This window comes from Loxodonta africana, chromosome 9 (genome assembly GCF_030014295.1).
Source record: "Loxodonta africana isolate mLoxAfr1 chromosome 9, mLoxAfr1.hap2, whole genome shotgun sequence".
Lineage (NCBI taxonomy): Eukaryota > Metazoa > Chordata > Mammalia > Proboscidea > Elephantidae > Loxodonta > Loxodonta africana.
In genome coordinates this window covers 13,940,568-13,965,806 of record NC_087350.1, presented here as the reverse complement: position 1 = coordinate 13,965,806, position 25,239 = coordinate 13,940,568, and the positions used below count along the sequence as shown (strand labels likewise).

Genomic DNA, 25,239 nt, shown 5'->3' with positions numbered 1-25,239 from the left:
GGCCTGGCAATATACTTCCAAAACTTAGCCAGTGAAAACCTTATGGATCACAACAGAATATTGTTTGACTCACTTGCTTTGGATACATCATCAGGAAGGGTCAGTTGTTGGAGGAGGGCTTCATGTTTGGTAAAGTAGAGGGCCAGTGAGGGTAAGGGAGACCCTTGGTGAGATGCATATGACAAGAGTCACAATGATGGACATAAATATGCTGGCAATCATGACGATGACACATGACCAGACAATGTTTTGTTCTGTTATACATAAGGTGGTTATGAGTTGGAGTCAACTCCATAGCAGCTATCTCTCTCTATTTTCTGTTTCTTCATCTGTAAAATGGGAATGATACACATCCCGCAGGGTTTTTGTTTGAGTTAATAAAGCATATGAAGGTGCTTTTACAGTATAAAACTCTACCTGGCAGGGTTTAGTTGGAGTAATAGGTACAAGTGTGTGGCACAATGAATGTATCTCCCTTACTAACGTTCCTTAAGGTCAGAGGCTATGTCTCTTAGGGCCTGCCAAGTCAGGGGCTTCCTCCTCTGCTGTGTGAGGCTCACTTTTAATCACAATGCGGTGGAAGTTTAAAGAACCAAAAAAAGGAGAGTAGCTAAAGGGTTTCAAATGGCCCTTTATTGCCTATGCAAGACAACTCTAAGCCACATGCTGATATATCTGGACTCCTTCTAGCACGCAGATGAGGGTGGGATTTCTTCCAGTCCTGGCCCCCAGGCTGGTCTGGCTCACCTTGTACAGAATAGGGACCTAACACAGAGGACTGCACTACAGCAAGCATTGTGGAGCTGACTAGGCAAGTCCATGTACTCTGCCCCCTTTGAACATTCCCTAGGGCAAAAATTGGGAGTTGTAACCACATCTAATCATAACTCTCCTCATCTTGATTTGGAACACTGAGGGGCAAATTTCTCTATTGTCTGAAAGAACCCCTGAATGCCAGCCAGCGCAAGTGGCTGTTTTGGTGCATTTTTCTTTTCCTTCAGTATGACTTATTTTCTGAGAAAGGAGCACACAGATCTTGATGTAACTTGCTTAAGAATGATGAGTGCAGTATATCAATCCCATTTGCCCTTCAAGCAAAATTAATCATTATGTGATGGTCTCCTTCAAACCCATCTGGCTAAGAACATAGAAGAGAGCACAGAAACTGGTACATGACAGATATTCCGATAAGCATGTATTGAATGAACAGGTGGATGGATGAATGAATGGAGAAAAGGGTGAGCTAGATCCCAGTTCTCCTATCTCCCTGTCACCCTTTCTAATACAGCGCTCTGTTTCACACTAGATTAGCCTGGTGTCTGTCTTTTGAAAAGATTTAACAAGCAGAAATTAAGGCTGTAGCTAAACTTGAATATGCCAGCACCAACAGCCACTAGTAGATCCCAAGCCAGCCTATAAAGCTGAAATCCTCTCTAGGAAGAGCCTCACAGCTGAGGAAGTAAGCAGCTGGCTGACCATCTGCTGCTTTTCTTCTCTGGTGAGTCTGAGCTGAAGGAACTTGAGGTTAATGAATTCTATCTGGCGCATGTGTCTTGTCCTTGCACAATCTGTGAGCCTGGGTCTTGTTCACTTTAGAAGACAAAACATGCACTTGAAATGCCGTAGGAATGCACATGCCTATACAATGATTAGTTTTCTTGCCCTAGTGATACAGCCTATTATGACTATTGGTAGGTAACTAAACTCCCTCTTAAATGCCTATGCATACTTTCATTTCTCCAAACTATTCAAGTATTTATTCCATACACATTCACTAAGTGCCTAACATATGTCAGTTATTTTGCTAGGTAGTGGGCATTGAGACAAATTAGGAGAATGGTCTAAATGAAAAAAGGACAAAAGGACATTAACATTTATTGAGAACCAACATTGAGCCACTGTGCTAAATGCTAAAAGTCACAGGAAAGCAAGTCACAACATTTTAGTTTAATATCTGCTCTGCTTCTTCATTTCACACATTCATTCATTTAAGAGACATCAAAGCTTAGGAGAGCTACTATGGCTTTCTGGTTACCAGAATTTCTTCTTGAATTGGTCTTTTCTGAATTTTATTGGAGCAGAGACTGCACCTGAGACCCCAGCCAGGCCTGGGCTTGGACTCAGGCTCCTGCTGCTACCCAGCCATCTTCAGGTTCTTGGCTGCAATGCTGAATGACTCCACTTGGTTAACAGAAGCCTTGGTGCCCTTGGCCTCAACAATATTGCTTTTGGAAGTAAGTATGTAATGGCAAGATCATCCTGCCCTCTTATTTAAGAGCTTTTGTGGTTTGGTCCTTGTGCCAGGTCTTTCTGGTCACATATGCTAATTTATTCTCTGTTGTCAAATTTGTCACAAGTCCTCTTATATAATGTTATTACAGCAGAAGTGACACATTTCCCTAAAATTTCAGAAAAAAGTGGACATTACAATGAAAAAAGTACTTAGAGAACCACAATATGAAGAAAACATTCCACAATGCTGATTTGTTCTCTACTGCCCACAAATTTACAGCAACAAGTTACTCATTTTTAAGATAGCTTTAGAGTTACCCACCTAGATTAAATTAAAAATAAAAAACACTCGTCATGGTCACTGAATAAAATCAATCTATTTCTCTTACAGTATATTAATTCAATTGTCAAAGAAGATAGTCTTATACTCTGATAGGTGTAAGAACAAAGAGTTTTATTGAGGACTAGCAACTCGAGTTGAGTGGCACGTAGTCGAAGTACGAAGTGTTCCATCATTCTGAAAAATGGCAGAGTTTTTATACACAGGGCTCAGCATGACCAATACCACAGACATTTCAAAAAACAATTCTTAATTTGGTTAATCTATTTTCTGACAAACATTTCTTGATAACAGTTTGAGTAAGCAATGTTCAAGAATATTTTTGTTACATACTTCCTAGTACATTGTTTGTACATATTTTCCCAGTAAAACCATTTCTCTTTCATCCCCTCCCTTGTTTTCTCAAAAGTGGTTCATGTTAACCCTTTATTGAGAGCCTGCTCCAAACGTCTCTGTTTGAGTTTTTGTTAGCACATTCCCTCATTTTGATCAAGCCTCCAATAGAGGACACAGGTCACCCGCAATCAAGTGTCCTTTTTTCTGCAAGGACTTCGTCTGCTTTCTTGAAGAGCTTTGGTCAGTAAAAATTATTTTCTTCTCCTTCCCAACTAATAGGCCTTGTCTTTGTGGTGAGTGGATCTTTAGTGGAGTTATGGCAGCAGGCAAGGCCAAATGGGAGGGAAAAATTCAGAATGAACTTAAGTTACGAAAGGTCAAAAAGAAACACCCAGGGAAACAAGGTGAGTCCTCTTCATTAGTCTAGATCCTGGTAAGAGTTTTAAGAACAGAACTCAAAAATAAAAGGAGGTACACACATAAAAAAGAAAAAAATTTTTTTTTTTTTTTTTAATAAGATGTGATAAAAAGTCAAACTGGGATGTAGGGTCAGTAATCTTCTAAAGATTCAGCTTCCTGGAAATACATTATTTTTGCACAGCTGGAGTTTCATTTTGGTTGCAGGCATTAGACAAACACTTCATACAACATTTGATTAACCCTACAATGATCAATAAAGAAATTAAAAGAATTAAGTCAGTTTGTAATATGGAACACAGCCAGGAACCAGTACCATTTGGCAACCAACTAAAGATATCTAGAAAAGGAGAGTCAGAGATAGGAGATATTGAATGTAGCCAAGTAGCTTTTTGGCAAATTTTCCTGATGTCTTGTTCTACTTCTCCAGTCATGTTTACCCAAACACAGCAGGAGGTATTAGCAATAGCACAAACCCCTCCTTGCCGGGCTAAAGGAAATCAAGAACTATTCTATCGTCTAGTACCACCTTAACAGGAAATTCTAAAGATCTTTATTGAGCAGCCATTCTGTCTGCAATGCTATCTGCAATCTGAGCCGGGGTAGCATTGGGTTCAAGACTATAATCTGATATAGAAATTGCTAATGGATCTGAATTTTCATGCCCAGATCAGAGACGGGGATGACAGACCCAACGTTCAGTCAAATTGCTGGCGCTAGCTACTGATTGGGCTAATTTAATAAATACATTCTCTTCCTATATGAAAGAGCACACCACTGAAAAAAGAAAGATAAAAGTTAAATGGACCTTCATGTTGGATAAATTACCAAGGAAAAAATGCCACAAGTATGACGTTAATAACATAAGAATAGCTACAGTTATAAAGCAAAGTCCAAAAAATTCAGCAAGACTCATGAAGTCTTGTTCCATGATCTTGGGATCAGCTGTCCTCCTCAGATGTCATTTGCTTCTGGCCACTAGGGCATTTTAAAGTGATTTTTAGTTCTCCAAAGGGTTGACAAGTCCACAGGGGTGTCTTTTAAATCTTTTTGATGAGTCAAAAGTTGTTCAGTTAAATCTAGGCAGTTATGCATAGGGTAATTATCAGTTTCAGGGAGAAGGGTGGCTGGATTTAAACAAGTCACAGAATGTAGTCTAACATTAGACATGGCTAGAAGGAAAACTTCATAAGAAGTTAGCAGACTGGCGGAAAGGTGTTGAGTCAAAATAGAATTAAGTATGGCAGTTTTTTTTTTTTTTTTTTTTAGATACAGCATGGGGCACATAAACATCTAAAAAAATTCCCAGCACTGTATCTGTGGCTATAGCAGTTACAGCCCAGAGACAGGGAGGGTATCCTTTAGCTACAGGGTCAAGCTGCGGGCTATAATAGCCTATAGGTCTTTAATATCCTCCATGTTCCTGGGTCAATACGCCAAAAGCATTTCCAGACACTTCATTTAAAGAAAAATCTAGGTGACAGTTGGAAAACCTAGAGCAGGTGTTTCAGTTAAAGACCCTTTTAATTTATCCATAGCCTCCTAATCTTCTGGTGAAATTTGGGATAAACCTGGTTAAGAGGCCTTTAAATATTTATATAAGGGTTGATCCAACAAAGAAAAATTAAGAATCCAAGTCCTGCAGTAGTTACAAATCCCTAAAAACCCTTGTAGCTCTTTCTTCATTCCAGGAATAAAATGGCCTCCTTTAGTTTAGGGTCGATAGAGATATCTTCCGCAGAGATTATGTGGTCCAAATAATTGACAGATGGTTGGAACACTTGTAGCTTATCTTTGGAAACTTTATGTCTACAGTAGCTGAATGCTTTAGCAAAGCTGCACTATCATCAATGCAAGCCTACTGGGAGGCTGAGCATACTCATAAATCATGAACATATTGCAGCAATTTGAATTTGTTTATAAACTGCAAAGTTTGCAAGGAGAATTTGTGGAAAATAAGTGGGAGATTCAGTAAGTCCCTCGGACATTACAGTCCAGGTAAATTGTTGATTTTCCCAGGTAAAAGCAAATACTGGCTTTCAGGATGCACAGGAATACTTAAAAAAAAAAAAAAAGGCATTGCAAAGATCAACAACTTCAAGATGGGTGGCATTTTGAGGGTTACTGGAAAGCAGTAAATGAGGGTTTGGGACTACTGGAAACCTAGGAATAAAAATGTGGTTAATGGCATGCAAATCCTGAACAAACCTCCAGACCATATTGTTTGGTTTCTTCACAGGAAGAACAGGGGTACTGCAAAGGCTGGAACAGGGGATAACCAAGAAAGGAAATTTTGAATAATGGGAGCTAGTCCCTCCTTTGCTTCCTGTATAAGGGGATACTGAGGAAACTTATGTAAGATTTTACACGTTCCTATTTGAATCTTGATTGGTTCTACTGACAAAACTCAGCCCACATCAGTAGATGTGGCAGACCATAAAGTTTCAAGAACTAATGAAAGAAAATGAGAGGGAAGAGGGCTAGATGGAGTTGAATAGTCGTTATGCATGGCTGGTGCTTGCAAGCAATAAGCAACTTCTTCTTTTGAATCTGCTCGTCTTAGTCATCTAGAGCTGCTGTAACACAGATATCAAAAGTGGATGGCTTTAACAAACAGAAATTTATTTCCTCACAGTAAAGTAGGCTAAAAGTCCAAATTCAGAGTGTCACCTCCAGGGGACAGCTTTCTCTCTCTGTCAGCACTGGGGGAAGATTCCTTGTCCTCAAACTTCCCCTGGTGGAAGAGCTTCTTACGCTCAGGGACCCTGTGTGCAAAGGATGCGCTCTGCTCCTGGTGCTGCTTTCTTGGTGGTATGAAGTCCGCAGCTCTCTGCTTGCTTCCCTTTCCTTTTATCTCTTGAGAGTTACAAGGTGGTACAGGCCACACCCCAGGGAAACTCCCTCCACATTGGATCAGGGAGGTGACCTGAGTAAGGGTGGTGTTACAATCCCACTCTAATGCTCTTAACATAAAATTACAATCACAAAATGGAGGACAAGCACACAATACTGGGAATCATGGCCTAACCAAGTTGATACACACATTTTTGGGGGGATGTAATTCAATCCATAACACTGTTCTAATTCAAAGCCTGTGTTAGTAAATATTGGGACATCAGGCAAACTTAATAATATTTCCCCTTTTCAGTAAATTACTAATGATAATTCTACTTAGACAAAAGATCTCAGCCGGACAAATTGTCAGGGGTATTGAGACTAAGTCTTCGACAGAATCAAGCGATAATGGAACGGGTTGAGAATGGATCAATGTTTGCTTTAGATTGATAACCCCTACTACATTTCAGGTTTTTGTACTCCAAAACAGTGGCTTTTGCAAAAAAAAAGTGGGGTTAACAGCAGTTAGGGTGGCTCCAGTATAAATAAAAAAATTGCAAATTTCAAAATTCCCAACAAAATTCTAGCGGATAGAGTTCAGCATCATATCAAAAAAATAATACACAATGACCTGCTGTGACTTATACCAGATATGCAAGTGTGGTTCAACATTAGAAAATCAATCAACATAATCCACCACATAAACAGAACAAAAGAATCACGTGATCATCTCAATGGATGCAGAAAAGGCATTCAATAAAGCCCAACACCCATTCTTGATAAAAACTCTCAATAAAATAGGAACAGAAGGGAAATTCCTCAACATCATAAAGAGCATCTACACAAAACCAACAATCAACATCATTCTAAATGGAAAGAGGCTGAAAGCATTCTCCCTGAGAATGGGAACAAGACAAGTATGCCATTTATCGCCACTCCAACTGAACCTTGTGCTGGAAGTCCTAGCTAGAGCAATTAGGCAAGAAAAAGAAATAAAGGGAATCCAAATTGTTAAGGGAGAAGTAAAACTATCCCTATTTGAAGTTATGATCCTATATACGGAGAACCCCTAAAGATTCCCCAAGAAAACTATTGGAACTAACAGAAAGATTCAGCACAGTAGCAGGATACAGATCAACATATAAAAAGCAGCTGGATTCCTATACAGCAACAAGAGAAACACAAAAGATATCAGGAAAACAATACCATTTATTATAGCTCCCAAAAAGATAAAATACTTAGGAATAAATCTAATGATGGACATTGTCATGGATTAAATCGTGTCCCCCCAAAATGTGTGTATCAATTGGCTGGGCCATGATTCCCACTATTGTGTGATTGTCCACCATTTTGTCATCTGATGTGATTTTCCTATGTGTTGTAAATCCTGCCTCAATGATGTTAATGAAGGGGTAATTCGTGGCAGTTATGTTGAAGAAGCAGGACTCAATCTACAAGATTGGATTATGTCTTGAGCCAATTTCTTTTGTAATATAAAAGAGAGAAGAGAGCAGAGAGACAGGGGAACCTCATACCACCAAGAAAGCAGTGCCGAGAGCAGAGCGTGTCCTTTGGATCTGGAGTTTCTGTGCAGAGAAGCTCCTAGTCCAGGGGAAGACTGATGAGAAGGAACTTCCTCCGGAGCTGACAGAGAGAGAAAGCATTCTCCTGGGGCTGAAACCCTGAATTTGGACTTTTAGCCTATGTTACTGTGAGGAAATAAATTTCTTTTTGTTAAAGCCATCCGCTTGTGGTATTTCAGTTATAGCAGCACTAGATAACTAAAAGACATAACATAAAACACTAGATAACATAAAAGACATATACAAAGAAAACTAAAAAATACTACCACAAGGAAACAAAAGAGACCTACATAAGTGGATAAACATACCATTTTCATGAATAGGAAGACTAAACCTTGTGAAAACGTCAATTCTACCCAAAACAATCTACAGATATAACACAATCCCTGTCCAAAAACCAAGAGCATTCTTCAACAGAATGGAAAAAATAATCATATAACTAACTTTATATGGAAAGAGGCCCCAGATAAGCAAAGTGATATTGAAAAAAAAAAAAAGAACAAAGTAGGGGGCCTAACACTATCTGATCTCAGAGCTTACTGTAAAGCCATGGTAGTCAAATCAGCCTGGTACTGATACAACGATAGACGTGTAGAATAGTGGAACAGAATAGAGAACCCAGATGTAAATCCATACATCTATGGTCAGTTGATCTTGTCAAAGGAACAAAGTCCATTAAGTGACAAAAGAGCCTTTTTAACAAATGGGGCTGGCAAAACTGGGTAGCTATCTGTAAAAAAAATGAATTAGGACTCATTCCTCACACCATACACAAAAACTAACTGAAAATGGATCAAAGACCTAAATTTAAAACCTAAAACAATAAAGATCATGGAAGAAAAAATAGGGACAATGCTAGGGGCCCTAGTACATGGCATAAATTCAAAACAAACCATAACAATGGACAAACACCAGAAGATAAGCTAGATAACTGGGAGCTCCTAAAAATTAAACAATTATGCTCATCAAAAGACTTCACCAAAAGAGTAAAAAGAGGACCTATGGACTGGGAAAAAAATTTTGGCTATGACATACCAGACAAGGGTCTAATCTAAAAAATACTTCAACACTTCAACAACAAAAAGACAAAGAATCCAATTTAAAAACGGGCAAAGGATATGAACAGACACTTCACCAAAGAAGACATTCAGGCGACTAAGGGACACATGAGGAAATGCTTGCAATTAGCCATTGTTGTTGTTGCTAGGTGCCCTTGAGTCAGTTATGACTGATAGCAACCCTATGTACAACAGAATGTAACAGGGCCCTGTCCTGTGCCATCCTCACCATTGTTGTTATGCTTGAGCCCATTGTTGCAGCCACTGTGTCAATCCCTCTCTTTGAGAGTCTTCCTCTTTTTTGCTGACCCTCTATGCTACCAAGCACGATACCCTTCTCCAGGGATTGGTCCCTCCTGATAACATATCCAAGATATGTGAGACAAAGTCTCCTCATCCTTGCTTCTAATAAGCATTCTGACCGTACTTCTTCCAAGACCGATTTGTTCGTACTTTTGGCAATCCACGGTATATTCAATATTCTTCGCCAACACCGTAATTCAAAGGCATTAATTTTTTTTCAGTCTTCCTTATTCATTGTCCAGCTTTCACATGCATATGAGATGACGGAAAACACCATGGCTTGTGTCAGGCACACCTTAGTCCTCAAAGTGACACTTTTGCTTTTTAACACTTTAAAAATTCTTTTGCAGTAGATTTGCCCAATATAATACATCATCTGATTTCTTGCCTGCTGCTTCCATGGACATTGGTTGCAGATCCAAGTAAAATGAAATTCTTGACAATTTGAATCCTATCTCCATTTATCATGATGTTGCTTATTGGTCCAGTTGTAAAGATTTTCATTTTCTTTATGTTGAAGTGTAATCCATACCGAAGGCTGTGGTCTTTGATCTTCGTTAGTAGGTAAGTGCTTCAAGTGATCCTCACTTTCAGCAAGAAAGTGAATGAGTCCTCCTCCAATTCTGATGCCCTGTTCTTCTTCATATAGTCCAGCTTCTTGGATTATTTGCTCAGCATACAGATTGAATAGGTATGGTGAAAGGATACAACCTTAATGAACATCTTTTCTGACTTTAAACCACACAATATCCCCTTGTTCTATTTGAACAACTGCCTCTTGGTCTACATGCAAGTTTCTCATGAGCACATTTAAGTGTTCTGGAATTCCCATTCTTTGCAATGTTATCCATAATTTGTTATGATCCACACAGTCGAATACCTTTGCATAGTTAAAAAAACACAGGTAAACTTCTTTCTGGTATTCTCTGCTTTCAGCCATGATCCATCCGACATCAGCAATGATATTTCTGGTTCCATGTCCTCTTCTGAATCAGGCTTGAATTTCTGGCAGTTCCCTGTTGATGTACATAATTTTCGCATTCTGTTGGATCACCTTCTTTAGAATGGGTACAAATGTATATCTCTTCCAGCTGTCTTCCAAATTTCTTGACATAGATGAGTGAGCATCTCCAGCACTGTATCTGTTTGTTGCAACATCTCAATTGGTATACCATCAATTCCTGGGCATTGTTTTTCACCAGTGCTTTCAGTGCAGCTTGGACCTCTTCCTTCGGTACCACCAGTTCTTGACCATATGCTTACCTCCTGAAATGGTTGAATGTTAACCAATTCTTTTTAGTACAGTGACTCTGTGTATCCCTTTCATCTTCTTTTGATGCTTTCTGTGTCGTTTAGTATTTTCCCTGTAGAATTCTTCAATTTTCCAACTCAAGGCTTGAATTTTTCTTCAGTTCTTTCAGCTTGAGAAATGCCGAGTGTGTTCTTCACGTGTGGTTTCCTATTTCCAGGTCCTTGCACATTTCACTATAATAGTTTACTCTGTCTTCTCAAGCTATCCTTTGAAATCTTCTGTTCAGCTCTTTCACTTCATCATTTTTTTTCCTTTTGCTTTAGCTACTTTATGCTCAAAAGCAACTTTCAGAGTCTCTTCTGGCATCCATTTTGATCTTTTATTTCTTTCCTGTCTTTTTAATGATCTCTTGCTTTCCTCCTGTATCATGTCCTTGATGTCATTCCACAACTCATCTGGTCTTCAGTCATTAGTGTTCAATGCTTAAAATTTATTCTTGGGATGGTTTCTAAATTCAGATTCAATACACTCAAGGTTGTACTTTGGCTCTCACGGACTTCTAATTTTCTTCAACTTGAATTTGCATATCAGCAATTGATGGTCTGTTCCACAGTGGACCCCTGGCCTTGCTCTGACTGATGATACTGAGCTTTCCCATAGTCTCTTTTCACAGATGTAGTCCACTTGATTCCCGTGTATTCCATCTGGTGAGGTCCACGTGTTTAGTCCCCATTTATGTTTTTGAAAAAAAGGCATTTGTAATGAAGTAGTCATTGGTCTTGCAAAACTCTATCATGAAATCTCTGGTGTCTTTTTTATCACCAAAGCCATATTTTCCAACTACCAATCCTTCTTCTTTGTTTCCAACTTTTGCATTCCAATCACCAGTAATTATCAATGCATCTTGATAGCATGTTCAATCAATTTCAGACTGCAGGAGTTGGTAAAAATCTTCAATTTCTTCATCATCGGCCTTAGTGGTTGGTGTATAACAGTTGTATTAACTGATCTTCCTCATAGGTGTATGGATCTTTTCCTATCACTGACAGTGTTGTACTTCAAGACAGATCTTGAAATGCTTTTTATGATGAAGAACACAATGCCATTTTTCTTCAATTTGTAATTTATGGCATAGTAGACCATGATTGTCTAATTCAAAATGGCCAATACCAGCGCATTTCAGCTCACTAATGCCTAGGATATCGAGGTTTATGCACTCCCTTTTATTTTTGACAATTTCCAATTTTCCTAGATTCATACTTTGTACATTAGCCGTTAGAGAAATGCAAATCAAAACTGCAAAGAGATACTATCTCACCTTGACATTACTGGCACTAAAAAAAAAGAAAATAACAAATATTGGTGAGGTTGTGGGGAGATTGGAACTCTTATGCACCACTAATGGGAACTTAAGATGGTATTGGTGACGCAGGGGTTAAGAGCTTGGCAGTGTACCAAAAGGTCAGCAGTTTAAATCCACTGGCTTCTCCTTGGAAACCCTATGGGGCAGTTCTACTCTGTCCTATATGGTCACTATGAGTCAAAATCAACTCAATGGCAACAGGTAATGGTAACTATGTAAAATGATATGGCAACTCCTTAAAAAGCTACAAATAGAAATATCATATGATCCAGGAATCCCATGCCTAGGAATATGTCCTAGAAAAATAAGGGCTGCCACATAAATAGGTATATGCACACACATGTTCACTGCAGCACTCTTCACAATAGCAAAAAGTCGGAAACAACCTAAGTGCCCATCAATAAAAAAAAATGAATAAACAAATTATGGTACATACACACAATCGAATACCACATAACAATAAAGAACAGTGATGAATCTGTGAAACATCTCACAACTGAATGAATCTGAAGGGCATTAAGCTGAGTGAAATAAATCAATCACGAAAGGACATATATTGTATGAGAACACTGTTAAAAAAGCTCATGAAAAGATTTACATACAGAAAGAAAACAATATTTAATGTGTATGATCGAGGGGAGGGTTAGGAAGGGAAAGTCACTAACTAGATTGTAGACAAGTTTTAACTTTTGTAAAGGGAAAGACAACACAACATATAGGGGAAGTCAGCACAACTTGACGAAGGCAAAGCCATAGAAGCTTCCTAGACACATCCAAACACCTTGAGGGACCGAGTAACTGGGGCTGAGGGCTCAGGACATGGTCTCAGTGGACATCTAGGTCAATTGACATAACGTAGTTCATAGTTCATAAAGAAAATGTTCTACATCCTACTTTGGTGAATAGCATCTGGAGTCTTAAGAGCCTGTTAGTGGCCATCTAAAATACATCTATTGGTCCCACCCTCTCTGGTGCAAAGGAAAATGAAGAAATCCAAAGATACAAGGAAAATATTAGTTCAAAGGACTAACAGACCACATGAACCACACCCTCTACCAGCCTGAGTCCAGAAGAACTAGATGGTTCCCAGCTACCATCACTGACTGCTCTGAGAGGGATCATAATAGAGGATTCTAGACATAGCAGAATAAAAATGTAGAACAAAATTCAAATTCACTATAAAAATAAAACCAGACTTACTGGTCTGAGACTGGAGGAACTCCTGAGACTATGGCCCCCAGCCACCCTGCTAACTCAGGACTAAAGCCACTCTCAAAGTCCACCTTTCAGCCAGAAATTAGTGGGGCCTATAAAACAAACAATTGCTCACATGAGGGACACGCTTCATCATTCAGTCAAGTATATGAGACCAAATGAGCAACACCTGCCCAAAAGCAAAGATTAGAAGGCAGGTAGAGACAGGAAAATTGTACAAATGAATGCAGGGAACCCAAAGTGGAATGGAGGGAAGTGCTAACACATTGTGGGGAATGTCACAACATGATTTGTGTATAAACTTTTGAATGAGAAACTAATTTGCATTGTAAACTTTCATGTAAAGCAACATAAAATTAAAAAAAAAATTGACAAGTTTCTCCAATAGTTTCAGCTGGCAGGTTAAGCGCTGAGTTAATCCAGATTTGAAAACAGTGTTAAAAGCTCCAGTTGTACCTGGAGCAGATAAGGTAAGACCAGAGCATTCAGAAAACTTTTGAAGCAGTGTGGTTTGATAACCATAAACATTCTCATCCTTATTCTGTTTACAAGAATGGATTTTTGTCCAATCATTAAGGGAAAGGCCTTGCCACAGCCTCAAGGAATCCCTTACCCATTGTTCAAGCATTCTCAAGCAGCTCACTGGCTGTCTTATCTATGTTTAAACAAAACAATTTGTAGCATGTTTCCATTCAGCATAGCTGAGCTTCTAACCACAGCTGAGCTTCTCCAGGCCCAATTATCATATAGGCTACTTGAAGCAAATCTGGAAGCCCAGATTTTAAACTCCTCAGCAAACTTGTAAGGGCCTTCAGGTAATTTTGGAAAATCCCTCACAATGCTGCGTAACTCTGAGGAAGTCCAGAGAGTAAAGATAACATGGGGAGACTCCTCAGTGTCCATAGCAGGATCTTAAAGAGAGTTTCAGGTAAAGATTTCTTGGTTGGTTTCTCTGAGCAAAAAGGACGCTCAGACAGAGTGTTTTTGGAGGAACAGGAGGGTGGGGAGAGGTATAAAGGAGAGAGAACTGGCAAAGTGGCAGATAGAGCAGGACCAGAGCTCTGACATAAAAAAAAAAAAAAATTTGGTAAATTTGGAAACAGCATTCTGCAGGGAACCAATTTTTCTATCTTGATGTCTTATGTCTTTTGAAGATCTTTGTCTTAGTCATTTAGTGCTGGTGTAAGAGAAATAACACAAGAGGTTGTCTTTAACAAAGAAAAATTTAGTCTCTAACAGTCTAGTACACCAGAAGACCAAATTCAGGGCATCAGCTCCAGGGAAGGCTTTCTCTGTCAGCTCTAGAGGAAGGGCCTTTCATCAGCCTTTCCCCACTCTAGGAGCTTCTCTGCACAGGAACCCCAGGTCCAAAGGACATGCTCTGCTCCCAGCACTGCTTTCTTGGTGGGATGAGGCCCCCCATGTCGCTCTGCTCACTTCTCTCTTTTATATCTCAAAAGAGATTGGCCTAAGACACAAACTAATCTTGTAGATTGAGTCCTGCCTCATTAACATAACTGCCATTAATCCCACCTCATTAACATCATTGAGGTAGGGTTTACAACACATAGAAAAATCACATCAGATGACAAAATGGTGGACAATCATACAATACTAGGCATCATGGACTAGCCAAGTTGACACACATATTTTGGGGGGGGACACAATTCAATCTACAACATTCCACCATTTGGCCCCCCAAAACTCATGTCCTTGCCATGCTCATTCCATCATATCATAGCAAAAGTCTTGAATCAACTCCAAGTCCAAAATCCAAATATTTTTCTTCATCTCTGAAATCTAGAATACAAGTTATCTGCTCCCAAAGGTACGATGGCAGAACAGGCACAAGCTACACATTTCCGTTACAAATGGGAGAAATTCAAGGTAAGGATGGTATAAAGGGTGCCAAGCAAGTCAGCAGAACACATTACATTAGCTTTCAAGCCTTGAAAATAATCCTCTGTTCTCTGAGACCATTTAGGCAATGGCTCTGCCCTCCAGGCTCTTGGTGTTGGCCACACTCTCCAGATTCTGGGTGGAGGCCCCTTGGCTGTGGGCTTCAGCTCCACTTCCAGGCCCACTGGAACAGAAACTCTGCTCCCTCAGCTTTGGGTAGCCCCATTCTCCAAGTCCATCTGAGTGGCTACTCCACCCTTTGAGAACCCCAGAGATTGTGGCCATACCCTTTGAGATCGAGGGAGCTCTGCTCCCTGTGTTCCTTGTCTCTTCAGCTTCGGCTTTCTGGTTCCTTGGCCTCTCGGCCTCACTGCCACATCTGCCCTGCTGGGGCAAGTGTTCCAAAGCTCTGTAGCTCCACCAATAAGTGTTCGGAGGCACCCCACTCTGCCAGAAAGCCTTCTGTGCAAAGGCACTCAGCTCTCTCACTCTGTGGGTTGCTCCAGTGCCATCTTGCACTGGTCTCCTAGTTCTGCTGCTGCCAGCTTTCTGCTGCTGCTTCTCACCATCTGCACCATCTGCAATAGCTCTGTTCACATCCTTCTGAGTTGTGACCAGAATTGTCTTTGATGTCATAATTCCACCAATAGTCTCTTCAAGGCAATCTTAAAATTCTTCCAGCCTCTACCCATTCACTGTTTCAAAACTGCTTCTACATTGTAGGTACCTGCTAGAGCATCCCACTCCGGGTACCAAATTATGTCCTAGTCATTGTCTTAGTTACTTAGTGCTGCTATAACAGAAATATCATAAGTGGATGGCTTTAACAAAGAGAAGTTTATTCTCTCACAGTCCAGGGGGCGAGAAGTCCGAATTCAGGGCACTGGCTCCAGGGGAAGGCTTTCTCTCTCTGTCGGCTCTGAAGGAAGGTCCTTGTGATGCATCAGTCTTCCCTTGGCCTGGGAGCATCTCAGTGCAGGAACCTTAGGTCCAACGGACGCACTCTGTTCCCAGTGCTGCTTTCTTGGTTGTATAGGGTCCCCAACTCTCGGCTTGATTCCCTTTCCTTTTATCTTTTGAGAGATAAAAGGTGGTGCAGGCCACACCCCTGGGAAACTCCTTTTACATTGGATCAGGGAGGTGACCTGAGTAGCAGTGGTGTTACAATCCCACCTTAATCCTCTTGATGTAAAATTACAATCACAGAATGGAGGACACCCACACAATACTGGAAATCATGGCCTAACCAGATTGATAAACACATTTTTGGAGGGACATCATTCAATCCATGATAGTCATCTAGTGCTGCTAAAACAGAAATACCAAAAGTGGATGTCTTTAACAAAGACAAATTTATTTTCTAACAGCCATAGCACTTGACAACTATGCCACCAGGGTTTCCAAAGATACAGGCTGTTTGGAGATGCTAGGGAGAGTCTAATTTGCTCTTGGAACTGGCATTTCCCATTTTTCTTCTGAAAGATAGTAAAAATTTTCTTGCAAGAACAAAAACAAATCTCTCAAAAAAACTAGAAGAGCTACAACATAAAGGAATGGAGCTCGGATTCCAGAGGTTATTTACCTTGAAACGACTCCTGAGAGTCCATGGAGCTGGAGCACTCAAATGGCTTGGCTGGTGCTTGAGACTGAGTCCTCACCTCAGGGATGTTTGAAGGTAATGCACCTTCAAGATCCCACTTCTGACACCAAATATATCAAAGAAGGTAGTCTCTCATAGAAGTAAGAACAAACAGTTTTATTGAGGAATAGTAACTCGAGTTGGGCAGCAAATAGTGAAAGTACAAAGTGCTCCATCATTCTGAAAAATGGCAGAATTTTTATACACAGGGTTCAGCATGACCAATACCATAGACATTTACAAAACAAGAAACAATTCTTTCTTAATTTGGCTAATCTATTTTCTGACAAACATTTTTTTTATATAATTTTTATTGTGCTTTAAGTGAAAGTTTACAAATCAAGTCAGTCTCTCAAACAAAAACCCATATACACCTTGCTACACACTCCCAATTACTCTCCCCCTGTTTTTTTAATGAGACAGTCCATTCTCTCCCTCCACTATCTTTTTTCATGTCCATTTCACCAGCTTCTAACCCCCTCCACCCTTTCATCTCCCCTCCAGGCAGGAGATGCCAACATAGTCTCAAATGTCCACCTGATCCAAGAAGCTCACTCCTCACCAGCATCCCTCTCCAACCCATTGTCCAGTCCAAACCATGTCTCGAGAGTTGGCTTTGGGAATGGTTCCTGTCCTGGGCCAACAGAAGGTCTGGGGGCCATGACCACTGGGGTTCTTGTAGTCTCAGTCAGACCATTAAGCCTGGTCTTATGAGAATTGGTGGTCTGCGTCCCACTGCTCTCCTGTTTCCTCAGGGGTTCTCTGTTGTGTTACCTGTCACGGCAGTCATCTGTTGTAGCCAGGCACCATTTAGTTCTTCTGGTCTCAGGATAATGTAGTCTTGGTTCATGTGGCCCCTCCTGTCTCTTGGGCTCGTAATCACCTTGTGTCTTTGGTGTTCTTCATTCTCCTTTGATCCAGGTGGGTTGAGACCAATTGATGCATCTTAGATGGCTGCTTGCTAGTGTTTAAGGCCCCAGACACCACTCTTCAAAGTGGGATGCAGAATGTTTTCTTAATAGATTTTATTATGCCAATTGACTTAGATGTCCCCTGAAACCATGGTTCCCAGACCCCTACCCCTGCTACACTGGCCTTCGAAGCGTTCATTTTATTCAGGAAACTTCTTTGCTTTTGGTTTAGTCCAGTTGTGCTGACCTCCCCTGTATTGTGTGCTATTTTTCCCTTCACCTAAAGTAGTTTCTATCTACTATCTAATTAGTGAATGCCCTTCTCCCACCCTCCCTCTCTCCCCACCTCATAACCACAAAAGAATGTGTTCTTCTCAGTTTAAACTATTTCTCAAGTTCTTATAATAGTGGTCTTATACAATATTTGTCCTTTTGCGACTGACTAATTTCACTCAGCATAATGCCTTCCAGGTTCCACCATGTTATAAAATGTTTCACAGATTCCTCACTGTTCTTTATCGATGCGTAGTATTCCATTGTGTGAATATACCATAATTTATCCATTCATCCATTGATGGACACCTTGATTGCTTCCATCTTTTTGCTATTGTAAACAGTGCTGCAATAAACATGGGTGTGCATATATCTGTTCGTGTAAAGGCTCTTTTTTCTCTGGGATACATTCCAAGGAGTAGGATTGCTGGGTAGTATGGTAGTTCTATTTCCAGCTTTTTAAGGAAGCGCCAAATCAATTTTCAAAGTGGTTGTACCTTTTGACATTCCCACCAGCAGTGTGTAAGTGTTCCAATCTCTCCACAGCCTCTCCAACATTTATTATTTTGTGTTTTTTGGATTAATGCCAGCCTTGTTGGAATGAGATGAAATCTCATTGTAGTTTTGATCTACATTTCTCAATGGCTAATGATCATGAACATTTCCTCATAAATCTGTTAGCTACCTGAATGTCTTCTTTAGTGAAGTGTCTATTTATATCTTTTGTCCATTTTTTAATAGGGTTATATGTCTTTTTGTAGTTGAGTTTTTGCAGTATCATGTAGATTTTAGAGATCAGGCACTCATCAGAAATGTCATAGCTAAAAACTTTTTCCCAGTCTATAGGTAGTCTCTTTACTCTTTTGGTGAAGTCTTTGGATGAGCATAGGTGTCTGATTTTTAGGAGCCCCCAGTCGTCTGGTTTTTCTTCTGCGTTCTTAATAATGTTTTGTGTATGGTTTATGCCATGTATTAGGGCTCCTAGTATTGTTCCTATTTTTTCTTCCGCGATCATAATTGTTTTAGATTTTATATTTAGGTCTTTGATCCATTTTGAGTTAGCTTTTGTGCATGGAGTGAGGTATGGGTCTTGTTTCATTTTTTTTTGCAGATGGATAATCAGTTATGCCAGCACCATTTGTTAAAAGACTGTCTTTTCCCCATTTAGCTGTTTTGGGGCCTTTGTCAAATATCAGCTGCTCATATGTGGATGGATTTATGTCTGGATTCTCAATTCTGTTCCATTGGCCCATGTATCTGTTGTTGTACCCGTACCAGGCTGTTTTGACAACTGTGGCAGTATAATAGGTCCTAAAATCAGGTAAAGTAAGGCCTCCCACTTTGTTCTTCTTTTTCGTTAATACCTTATTTAACCAGGGCCTCTTTCCCTTACATATGAAGTTGGTGATTTGTTTCTCCATCTCATTAAAGAATGTCATTGGGATTTGCATTAGAATTCCATTAAATGTTTAGATTGCTTTTGGTAGAATAGACATTTTTATAATGTTAAGTCTTCCTATCCACGAGCAAGGTATGTTCTTCCACTTACGTAAGTCTCTTTTGGTTTCTTGCAGAAGTGTACTGCAGTTTTCTTTGTATAAGTCTTTTACATCTCTGGTAGGATTTATTCCTAAGTATTTTATCTTCTTGGGGGCTACTATAAATGGCATTGATTTGGTGATTTCCTCTTCGATGTTCCTTTTGTTAGTGTAGAGGAATCCAATTGATTTTTGTATGTTTATCTTATATTCTATACTCTGCTGAACTCTTCTATTAGTTTCAGTAGTTTTCTGGAGGATTCCTTAGGGTTTTCTGTGTATAAGATCATATCATCTGCAAATAGAGATACTTTGACTTCTTCCTTGCCAATCTGGATGCCCTTTATTTCTTTATCTAGCCTAATTGCTCTGGCTAGGACCTCCAACACAATGTTGAATAAGAGCAGTGATAAAGGGCATTCTTGTCTGGTTCCCAATCTCAACGGGAGTGCTTTCAGGCTCTCTCCATTTAGGGTGATGTTGGCTATTGGCTTTGTATGAATGCCCTTCATTATGTTGAGGAATTTTCCTTCTATTCCTATTTTGCTGAGAGTTTTTATCATGAATGGGTGTTGAACTTTGTCAAATGCCTTTTCTGCATCGATTGACAAAATCATGTGGTTCTTATCTTTTGTTTTAGTTATTTCTCGGATTACATTGATTCTTTTTCTGATGTTGAATCATCCCTGCATACCTGGTATGAATCCCACTTGTGCTGTTGAATTCTATTGGCTAGAATTTTGTTGAGGAATTTTGCATCTACATTCATGGGGGATATAGGTCTATCATTTTCTTTTCTTGTGGTGTCTTACCTGGTTTGGGTATCAGGGATATGGTGGATTCACAGAATGAGTTTGGTAGTATTTCGCCCTTTTCTATGCTCTGAAATACCTTTAGTAGTAGTGGTATTAACTCTTCTCTGAATGTTTGGTAGAACTCTGCAGTGAAGCCATCTAGACCAGGGCTTTTATTGTTGGGAGTTTTTTGATTACCTTTTCAATCTCTTCTTTTGTTAAGAGTCTATTTATTTGTTCTACTTCTGTTTGTGTTAGTTTAGGCAGGTAGTGTGTTTCTAGGAATTCAACCATTTCTTCTAGGTTTTCAAATTTGAGCACAGTTTTTCACAGTAATCTGATATGATCCTTTTAATTTCAGTTTGGTCTGTTGTAATATCGCCCATCTCATTTCTTATTCGGTTATTTGCTTCCTCTCCTGTTTTTCTTTTGTCAGTTTGGCCAGTGGCTTATCAATTTTGTTAATTTTTTCAAAAAACCAGCTTTTGGTCTTTTTAATTCTTTCAATTGTTTTTCTGTTTTCTATTTCATTTAGTTCAGCTCTAATTTTTATTGTTTGTTTTCTTCTGGTGCCTGTGGGTTTCTTTTGTTACTCTCTTTCTATTTGTTCAAGTTGTAGGGATAATTCTTTGATTTTGGCCCTTTCTTCTTTTTATATGTATGCATTTATTGATATAAATTGGCCTCTGAGCACCGCTTTTGCTGTGTCCCAAAGGTTCTGATAGGAAGTGTTTTCATTTTCATTGGATTCTATGAATTTCTTTAGTCCATCCTTAATGTCTTCTATAATCCAGTCTTTTTTGAGCAGGGTATTGTTCAGTTTCCAAGTGTTTGATTTCTTTTCCCTGCTTTTCCTGTTATTGATTTCCACTTTTATGGCCTTATGGTCAGAGAAGATGCTTTGTAATATTTCAATGTTTTGGATTCTGCTAAGTCTTGCTTTATGACCTAGTATGTGGTCTATTCTAGAGAATGTTCCACGTGCACTAGAAAAGAAAGTATGCTCTGTTGCCCTTGGGTGGGGTGTTTTGTATATGCCTACGAGGTTAAGCTGGTTGATTGTGGCATTTAGAGCTTCCGTGTCTTTTTGAGCTTCTTTCTGGATATCCTGTCCTTCACTGAAAGTGGTGTGTTGAAGTCTCCTACTATTATTGTGGAGCTGTCTATCTCACTTTTCAATGTCAATAGAGTTTTTTTTTATGTATCTTGCAGCCCTGTCATTGAGTGCATAAATATTTAATATGGTTATGTCTTCTTGGTGTGTTGTCCCTTTAATCATTACATAGTGTCCTTCCTTATCCTTTCTGATAGATTTAACTTTAAAGTCTATTTTGTTAGAAATTAATATTGCCACTTCTTCTTTTTTTTGATTGTTGTTTGCTTGATATACTTTTTTCCATCCTTTGAGTTTTAGTTTGTTTGTATCTCTGAGTCTAAGGTGTGTCTCTTATAGGCAGCATTTAGATGGATCTTGTTTTTAGTCCATTCTGCCACTCTCTGTCTCTTTATTGGTGCCTTTAGTCCATTTACATCCAGGGTAATTATGGATAGTTATGAATTTAGTGCTATCATTTTGATTTTTTTTGTGTGTATGTTGACAGTTTCTTTTTCCAATTTAATTTTATGTGCTGAGTAGATTTTCTTTATATTTTGTCCTTTCCTCATATTTGTTGTTAATTTTTTTTCTGCTGAGTCTCTATTTTTCCCTTTATTTTATTTTGATGAGTAGGATAGTTTGTCTCTTTTGTGGTTACCTTACTATTTACCCCTATTTTTCTAAATTTAAAACTAACTTTTATTTCTTTGTATCGCCATAACTTCCTCTACATATGGCAGGTGTATGATTACGTTTCTTAGTCCCTCTTTATTATTTTAAAGTGTCTTCTTTTACATAATAACATCACTGTTACCCTGTGTTGGGCTTTTTTTTTTTTTTTTTTTATAATCTTGCTTTGTTTTTTTGGATTTCCCTGTCTGGGTTGGCTTCTGGTTGCTCTGCCCAGTGTTCTAGTCTTGTGTTCATACCTGATATTATTGATATTCTAACCAAAGAACTCCTTTTAGTATTTCTTGTAGTTTTGGTTTGGTTTTTATGAATTCCCTCAACTTGTGTTTATCTGGAAATGTCTTAATTTCACCTTCATACTTAAGAGACAGTTTGGCTGGATATATGATTCTTGGCAGGCAATTTTTTTTCCCTTCAATTTTTTAAGTACGTCATCACATTGCCTTCTTGCATGCATGGTTTCTGCCTTGTAGTCCGAGCTTATTCTTATTGGCCCTTCTTTGTAGGTGACTTTTTGTTTATCCCTCACTGCTCTTATATAATTGTCTCTTTATCTTTGGTTGTGGCAAGCTTGGTTATAATATGTCTTGGTGACTTTCTTTTCAGATCTAACTTATGTGGAGTTTGATGAGCATCTTGGATAGATATCTTCTCATCTTTCACAATGTCAGGGAAGTTTTCTGCCAACAAATCTTCAACAATTTTCTCTGTGTTTTCTGTTATCCCTCCCTGTTCTGGTACTCCAATCACTCGTAGGTTATTACTCTTGAGAGAGTCCCACATGATTCTTAAGGTTTCTTCATTTTTTTTAATTCTTTTATCTGATTTTTCTTCAAATATATTAGCGCCAAGTGATTCAGAAATTCTAGCTTCTACTTGTTCAGTTCTGCTCCTCTGAATTTCTGTTGAGTTGTCTAATTCTGTAATTTTACCGTTAATCTTCTGAATTTCTGATTGCTGTCTGTCTATGGATTTTTCCAGCTTATTAAACTTCTCATTATGTTCCTGAATAATCTTTCTAATTTCTTCAATTGCTTTATCTGTGTGTTCCTTGGCTTGTTCTGCATATTGCCTCATTTCCTTCCTGATGTCTCAAAGGTTTCTGTGTATTAAACTTTTGTATTCTGCATCTGGTAATTCCAGGAATGAACTTTCATCTGGAAGATCCCTGGGTTCTTTGTTTTGAGAGCCTGTTGAGGTGATCATGGTCTGTTTCTTTATGTGATTTGATATTGACTGTTGTCTCCGAGCCATCTTTAAGTTATTGTATTAGTTTATGCTTGCTTACTGAGTCGTAGCTGCTTGCTTTGTTTTGTTTTGGTATACCCCTATGGGTTGCTTGAGTGAGCTAGCTTGATTATTTTCACCTTTGGAGCTCTGGTGTCCTGTCCCCAGCTGGCTAGAGCTGTTATCAGTTATATCAGTCTAGGAGTCCATTCAGTTTTCTTGTATGAATTCAGCTCAGGTTTCCAGGTAGCTGATCATCAAGTGTGTGGTACAGGCTGTGTCCTACAGTCTTAGGGGGGCAGGGGTGATTGGCGTATATACCGGTATCCGACTGCAGCAGGGGGTCATGCTCTGAACAAGGCAGGGGGCTGAGAACTGACCCACAAGTGCCTCTGAGGAAAATGCATCCCTGTTCCCTACAGTGTGCTGGTGGGTGGGTTCTGCAGAGGGACCATGGGCACCCAAAGTTTTTGGTTGTAAGGACTGGGAGGTACCAGTTTTCTTTGGACCCCTGGTGTGGATGGCTGGGTGACCCGAGTGGAGCTACCAGTTCTTGGGTCCCTGATGTGTGTAGGTGAGGACCTTGTTTAATAGGCAAAGCAATGTCAAATGTCAAATACCCACCTCTCCACTGCACAGCTGAAAAGGTTGGAGTTTACCAACAAGGGCCTTTTCTCCGGAAATAGGCCCACACAGGTCCATGCAGAAGGGAAAGGTGCTCAAGGTCCATGGACGGTTTATGCCTGGGCAGGAGCTGCTTCTGTCCTGAGCTCCCCCGGTTAATGGAGCTAGCAAATTATCTTTTCCCCCCAAATGCAAATTTTTTCCTTCTCCAAGGCCGGCAGGATGGCTCTAGGTGCTCACCAGGTGCTCACAGAAGCGTCTGTCTATTCTACCACTGACATACATTTCTTGATCACAGTTTGGGTAAGCAATTTTCAAGAACATTTTTGTTACATGCTTCCTGGAGCATTCTTTGTACATATTTTCCCAGAACAACCATTTTTCCTTTGTCCCCTCCCTTGTTTGCCCAAGAGTGGTTCATGCTAACCCTTTGTTGGGAGCCTGCTTTGAATGCCTCTATGTTTGAAATTTTGCTAGCACAAAAATTTAAATGTAAGCTAAAACCATAAAAATTTTAGAACTAAAAATGGTTCTGTATTCCTAAGGAAAGAAAGGCATTTCTAAGGATGACATCAAATGCAAAAATCATTAAGAAAATGATTAACAGAATTGAGTTCAGGAAAAAAAAAGGAAAACTTACATGGCTGAAAATCATCCAAGAAAGAACATAAATAAATTAGGAAATATATTTCGAACCTACAAACAAAGAGCACTTAATATGTAAAACACTTTCACAATTGCAAAATGGGCAAAATGCATGAAAAGATAATGCACAAAACACAATGTCCAGTAAACATATGAAAATATATTTGAATTCACTAATTGAAGACATAAATTGAAACAAATGGGATATAATTTTTCACTCTTAGAGTGGCAAAGATTGAATACATGGGTAATGCCCAATGTTGGCAAGTTAGGTGCACAAACTAGCAATCTCATACATTTTTAGTAAAAGTATAAATGGGATTTGTTTTCTAGATGGCTATTTTGAAATACATTTAAAAAAAAAAAAAAGATTTGACTGAGCAATTCCACATATGGGCCTTATCCTAAGGAAATAATTGGAGAAGTCACAAAGGTGTATGCAGGAGGATGCTCATAATGGATTTGTTTATAATAAAGAAAAATTAGAAAAGAACCTAGTATCTATAGCTCAAAAATAGTTAGATTGTTATATTCATATAATGGAATATTATGGTACCATTAAAAATGGTAATGCTTCTCTCTTCCTTGCAGGCTTTGAAGAAGTAAGCCGCCATCTTGTGAGAAGGACTACAGAGAGGACCACATGGCCAAGAACTGAGGGCAGCCTCTAGGAGCTGAAAGTAAGAAAATGGGGACCTTAGTCCTATAACTGAAAGAAGATGAATTCTGCCAATAATCTGAAGAAGGCTGGAAGCAGATCTTTCCCCAGTTGAGCCTCTGGTGAGACTGCAACCCTCACCAACCCCTGGACTGCAGGCTGGTGATGGAAGCTCTGCTAGAACTTCTGACCCACAGAAACTGAGATAATAAATGTGTGCTGTTTTAAGCTGATAAGTTTGTGGTAAGTTGTGATGCAAAGCTGTGCTAAGTAAAAAATAGACTATAAAACAGTTGTGTATGATATGTTCC

At 39.3% G+C, this 25,239-nt stretch overlaps 1 long non-coding RNA gene across 1 annotated transcript in view; it reads left to right on the top strand.

Moving 5' to 3' along the window:
* LOC135232417 (uncharacterized) overlaps positions 1-24,919 on the top strand; it is a 151,270-nt gene extending 126,351 nt beyond the window's left edge. The window contains exon 3 of the long non-coding RNA XR_010322930.1: positions 24,862-24,919. This is a non-coding gene — a long non-coding RNA (uncharacterized LOC135232417). The remainder of the gene's footprint in view (positions 1-24,861) is intronic.
* The last annotated feature ends 320 nt before the right edge of the window (positions 24,920-25,239 follow it).